At 38.2% G+C, this 5,709-nt stretch overlaps 1 long non-coding RNA gene across 3 annotated transcripts in view; it reads right to left on the bottom strand.

Moving 5' to 3' along the window:
* LOC106528379 (uncharacterized) overlaps nt 1-5,392 on the bottom strand; it is an 8,501-nt gene extending 3,109 nt beyond the window's left edge. Inside the window, exons 1-5 of one of the 3 annotated variants that reach the window (XR_001311495.1) lie at nt 5,326-5,392; nt 5,015-5,063; nt 4,466-4,556; nt 3,836-4,102; nt 2,470-2,600 (exon numbers count right to left, since the gene is read on the bottom strand). This is a non-coding gene — a long non-coding RNA (uncharacterized LOC106528379). Of the gene's footprint in view, nt 1-2,279; nt 2,440-2,469; nt 2,601-3,835; nt 4,103-4,465; nt 5,193-5,325 lie in introns of those variants that run through there. The other 2 variants (XR_001311496.1, XR_001311494.1) reach the window with 2 other exon arrangements.
* Between the last annotated feature and the right edge of the window lie 317 nt (nt 5,393-5,709).

Genomic DNA, 5,709 nt, shown 5'->3' with positions numbered 1-5,709 from the left:
GTTTCATGCAGAGCAATTGTATTTAATCTTTTAAATTTTCTCTATATATATTTAGTCTCATTGTCTTCCCGGACACGTAAGCATCATTTCAAGGCCAGCAGCAGCTAAAATGGCAGGTAAATCACTTTTGGAATGGTTTTTTAGAGCAGTTATCAGTGTCAGTCCTGCCAGGCTGTCTTTATCAATAACACTGTTTGATGTGGAGGGGAGGGAGTGGGGGGGTGGGGGGGTGCAGGGTTTTCCCTATAGCTGTCAGTTTCCAGCTCAAGAGCAGAGAAGCTGCTGAGGATCTGTCAGAGGCAGAGCTGCTGGTTATCTGTTTTCCTGTGCCGAGGTTAGAGCTCGGCGTCGCTGCTGTCCCTGCGGGAGAACGTCACCGAGGAACACAGAGGAGGAAAATCTGCAGAAGTGGAAATCTTTTTTGTAGTTGTTTTTCTATATCTTGTTTGTCTTGTGATTATTTGTGAAAGCCTGTGTTTTAAATGTTTGTTGCTCACCTTGAGCTCCAATCTTGAAGTCATGAACACAGATTTGGGGGACCTTTAAAGAATCACCTCCTTCATGTCTTTCGTTTATTTATTTTTTTTACAATCAGAGTATTCGTACAAAGAATACATATTATTAGTTTATGAAACATGACTTGTGTAAAACACTGTTCAGGTTAAAGCAGGCTCACTATTTTGCAAGAGCACACACCATAAACAGTTGCTTAATTTGAAATTAGATTTTTGTGCTACAAAAACTTTTACAAATACTTAACTTACTGACAAATCTTTCATAATTAAAATCTAAACGATAAAGAATTGTAACAATAATGCAAACAAAAAGTAAATGCTCACTTTTTGGCAAGAAAAAACTGAGTATTACCCTTTTTATCAAATGCACTRTATCTGCTTGGTTTACAAATAATAACTGCATTATTAGCTATTTATTAATGGGAAAGTTTTTYGTAAAGTAGTGCAGTCAGTGAGTCGTGCTTTGATGATAGCAGTGAGTTAAAGTTAAGGTTTTATTTTGCATTTTGCATTTCCCTCCACTTTATATTTGCAAAGAGTTGCCAGTATTTCAAAACACTGTAACTTTGCTCTATTTGTCAAAACGCTAATTAAACAGCTTTTGCACAACGCTTAGAAATCATGTGATGGAAGGTTTTCTTTATTTGGTTTGAAGAAATTTATTTTGCTTTCGAGCAATCCTCCCCGAGTGTTTTCCTTGTTTGTCTTATTGTAAATTCATCCAATTAATTTCCATTTCACTCCCATGGAATCCTCGCTGCCTTTAACCAGCCGTGCTTATCAGTCTTATTGTCACGAGCCATGAATCAAAAAGCAATTACTTCATATCTTGCTTTGCATTTTTGCGCTTTTATTGCTGCGGTTTAATCCCTCATCTGGTTGACAAAATGGGACATCATCACGATCGCCATCGTCCTAACAACTTTACCAAGAAAATTATATTAACACGCTCGCCCCTCGATATTAAAAGTAAAGCACAATCTCATTTCTTTTTCCTTTTTTTTTAAATCCAAATGATGGCATTAGGCACACATGCATTTATCAGCAGACAGTACAGAAGTGAGGTTATAAACGATGCCATTCATTGTCTGGCCCAGATGCAGCGATTGTTGATTAAAGGGCTTTGAATGTAACACACACGCACACACACACACACACACACACACACACACACACACACAGATGGGTGGACATTAGGAAAAGAGGAGAGGCCATCTGAATAGGCTGGAGGGACATTAACGGCAACAATGATTGATATTTGCCGCGCAGGCTTTTTAATGGTATTGTTATTCCTCAGAGTTATACCCCGTCCTCCCCACATCTCGTCTCGCAGATAAATGGAGGTGTAATAATGAATAGAAATTATCCTGATTATTTTGGGTGGAGGTGTGGGAGAGCGAGCGAGGCGTGAATCATAATCCAACTCGAACCTTAACGCTTAGTCAACAACATCTCCTGGAATTTTTTATTTATTTCATTTTTTTCTTTTTTTTTTTTATTCCTGAGGGCTCCTGCAAATGAAAAATAGGACGATTATTTGTGTTCGGTTCGAAATTTCCGCAAATCGCTTCACCGTGAAAAGCAAAACACAATTTGTAAAAGCCAAGAAGTGGATGAAGTGGAATCGAACATTCTGTTTTATATTCGTCTAAAGTTTTGTAAAGTATGCGGCATCTTCTACTTTAATGGAAAAATTAATTAAAAAAAGGCCTTTTTCAGAATAAAAACTAAATTGAAACTATGCTTCTGAGTAATCTTAATTACCTTTGTCATCCTCAGAGCCTGCTGAGTGTTGATTGTGTGAACAGCTGAAGTGGACATCGCCAAAAACACATCATTTGATGTGAGGGGCCAGATTGTCCAAAGCAGTTGTGTTTATTGCCCTCTCTCCCTCTCCTCTGGCACCTGCTGCAGCGCCGTCGGCCTGCCAGGACACACATGCAAACACACTCACCGTCTCCTCAGCTCTCCTCTCCGTTTAGCCTCTTTCCACACAAATGCTGGTCATTATCACTTCTCAATTACATTCGCAGGCCTCAGCTGCTGGTTCACTGGTGGCCTGCGCCGCATTGGTGTTTGTGAAACCTAAAAAAGAAAAAAAAATGCATGCAGTCACTCTGAGCGTAACAGAAAACACCAGGAGAAGTAAAACAAATACATCTATATAACTGAAATAAGTCATCATTTAGTGCACATGTATGATTAACTTGTGGATTCAGCCTGATTACATATGAGCACCACCACGTCCAACTGAGCTTTGGAAAAAACACATAAATGACGATAATAACTCAGTTAGTTTTATAGATTTAAAACTAAAATTTTGTATGATTTTAAAGCTGTGAATGAGCTACAACACATATTTTGAGCGCTAGCATATTGCACAAGGTCTTTGTTGAAAATTTTACAATAAACTGAAGTCAACTCTATTTGTCTGTTGGCAAATATCTAAGGAACTACAAGACTTTCATAATTTATATATTGGGTGTCAATTTACAACTGATTACCACTTGAAGTCGATTCAATTCATGACACCCGAAACAACCAACTGAGCTTAAAATACTAAAATGGCTACAATTCAGATCATTTTGCAGATATTAAGCTAAAATTTGGTGTGGTAGTAGCTGAGCGTCATTCACAACACATACTCTAAGTGCTACTCATTAAGCAATATTTTTGCATAAAACTTAAGCATTAACTTTTGGAGTCAACTCAATCTGTCTGTTTGCAAAATATCTAATGAACCACCAGACAGATTTTGATGAAACTTTCAGGAATTAGTCACTGAATATACAGTTACAACTGATTACCATTTGAAGGGGATTCAATTCAAGATGGCTGACACAGTCAACTGAGCTCCAAAACACTAAAGTAGCTACAATTTAGCTCATGTTACAAATATTGATCTAGAATTTGGTTTGGTAGTAGCTAAGAGTCATTCACAACATTTACTTCAAGTCCTACACAGTCAGCAACATCTTTGCTTAAAATTTACCTGTTGGACTTAACCCTGTTTTCTTTAGCACAAGGTCTTATGAACAACTGCACATATTTTAAGGAAACTTTTCAGATAGTTTGTCATGTTTTCTAACTATCTCATTTCTATACAGTAAATAAACTTTTTTTGCACATTTAACTCAATAGTTTTTTGTGCTTGCTCTTTGTTGAACAAGAAATAAAAGCATCTCTCCATTAAAGCACTGTCCTCAAAACCATAAAGAACATTTTGTCTTTAACTTTGTTACTGCTTTATTTTTATTTATTTATCTTTTTTTTACAAGCACCATGAAAAAAACTCTCATGCTCCTCATTTCTGTTTATACCTTTTGTTGTCTCCCTTCTCCATCTCATCCGTACCAACATGTTGTGCACCGTCCACTCCCTTCCTCTCATCGCTTACTCCCCTCTCCTGCGGTGAAATGTTGCCATGCCTTCCTCCAACATCCCCCCCACCCCTTCCTCCGCTCGCGCCACCCTTCTTCCACTCACTCAGTAATCAGGGCCAGATGGAGGCAGAGATGGTGTGATGCAGGGAGGGAGGATTGGGTTTGGTCCCAGCAGTGTCTCAGAAACGTGGGGAGCTGTCAGCCCTGCAAGGAGAGAAGAATTCTCGAGCAATAAAACAGGGATTTATCACCACTCTACCACCGAGAGAGAAAGGAGAGGTATAGGGAAGAGGGTGTGAGGTGGAGTAACGGATGGAAAAAAAAATATCACCAAAGTCAGATAATGAAGGGTGACGTGGACGAGGAATGAACAGAGAGCTGTAGAAAGAGAAGTGGAAAGCAAAAGGAAACACAACTCCTCATCATTAAAACGTGTCAGATGGATGAAAGGGGTTGAAGAAAGAAACACCCAGAATGATGCGGCTGGAAAAAAAAGCCCCTGATGGAAAAAAAAAAAGACAAGAGGGGAGTAAAAATTGCAGAAGACAGTTGCACGATGACACCCACAGCTCATCTGCTCAGTTTGCAGCAGCCTGACAAATTCTCTCCTGCCATCTGCACARTCCAGGGGCGATGAGCGTCTGTCCAGAATCTAATGCTTTCAAAGGATGTGATGTCAAGAAAAAAGAAAAAAAAAAGAGTCAACCTCCCCACTGGGCCAAATGAACCTGCTAAAATAACCGCTCTCCACAATCGGCTGTGTAATTGAAACCAGAATGTGCAGGATTTGATAAATTGCTTGACCCTGCAGGAATGTTAAGGTCATAAATTTTTAGTGCATTTCGGTGGTGCTGAGATGTGCAGAGGTCTATGTTAAGAACGGCGATGTGTGCCTGAAAATCACCCAAATGAAACCGATGTGTTTTATTAATTCAAAGCCCGGGTGAAGACAAAACAACTGTGATTGTGCACTGACCGACCACAGACCCACAAAAATCCCGACAACGACACCAGCTCACAGCAGACAACCTATAAAATCTGCTTTTTGTATTTTATCTTAAAGCAGTAAACATTAATTGTCGAGATAAAAGCATATAGTTGCATCATAAAACTCACTGTACACTTGACGTGAAAATATATGATCTTGTTTATGTCTAATTCAAACCTAAGAGGACACAAAAACACTATATAAGGACAACATCAAATTATCTAACATTTTTAAATAAAATGTTACTGTTTTCAAGGCTTCAAAAACTCTTTCTCAAATACGTACATGACCTGCCTTTTTTGAGGCAAAATGTTTGTTACATTTGTACATAATTAATGCTGTATAATTCTGTTTTTTGGGGAAAAAAATAAAAAACTTGCTGCTTTGACTCAGTGTTATATTCGTCTTGTTATAAATTGTACAATGTATTTATACTTACTGAAGCAGGTGTTTTTATTTAATATATATCTTGGTTGCCCAAATTATTAATCGATGCTTCTCAACTCCCCAAACGTCACATTTTATAGGTTCACACCTGCTCATGGTCACTTAATCAAGAGCATTTAATTAGCAGCACCTGGTGCCTATTGTTTTCAGAGAAAATATTAAAAGTGCACTTAAATTCTAACATATTGTTTCTGCATTTGTATTTGTATTTTTGTTTTTCTTCACCAAGGGTTTTATTTTCTTAAATGTATGATGTAGAGAGAACCAGCTGAGATCAAACATTACAGCAGAAACAAGATCTGCTTTGATTGGACCATAGATTTACATCTGTCAGTTTAACTCTTGTTACTGGCTAAAAATATCAAGTGATTCCCCA

This window comes from Austrofundulus limnaeus, unplaced genomic scaffold (assembly GCF_001266775.1).
Source record: "Austrofundulus limnaeus strain Quisiro unplaced genomic scaffold, Austrofundulus_limnaeus-1.0 Scaffold375, whole genome shotgun sequence".
Taxonomy (NCBI): Eukaryota; Metazoa; Chordata; class Actinopteri; order Cyprinodontiformes; family Rivulidae; genus Austrofundulus; species Austrofundulus limnaeus.
The sequence above is the reverse complement of the archived record's forward strand: the minus strand, read 5'-3'. Positions and strand labels throughout refer to the sequence as shown.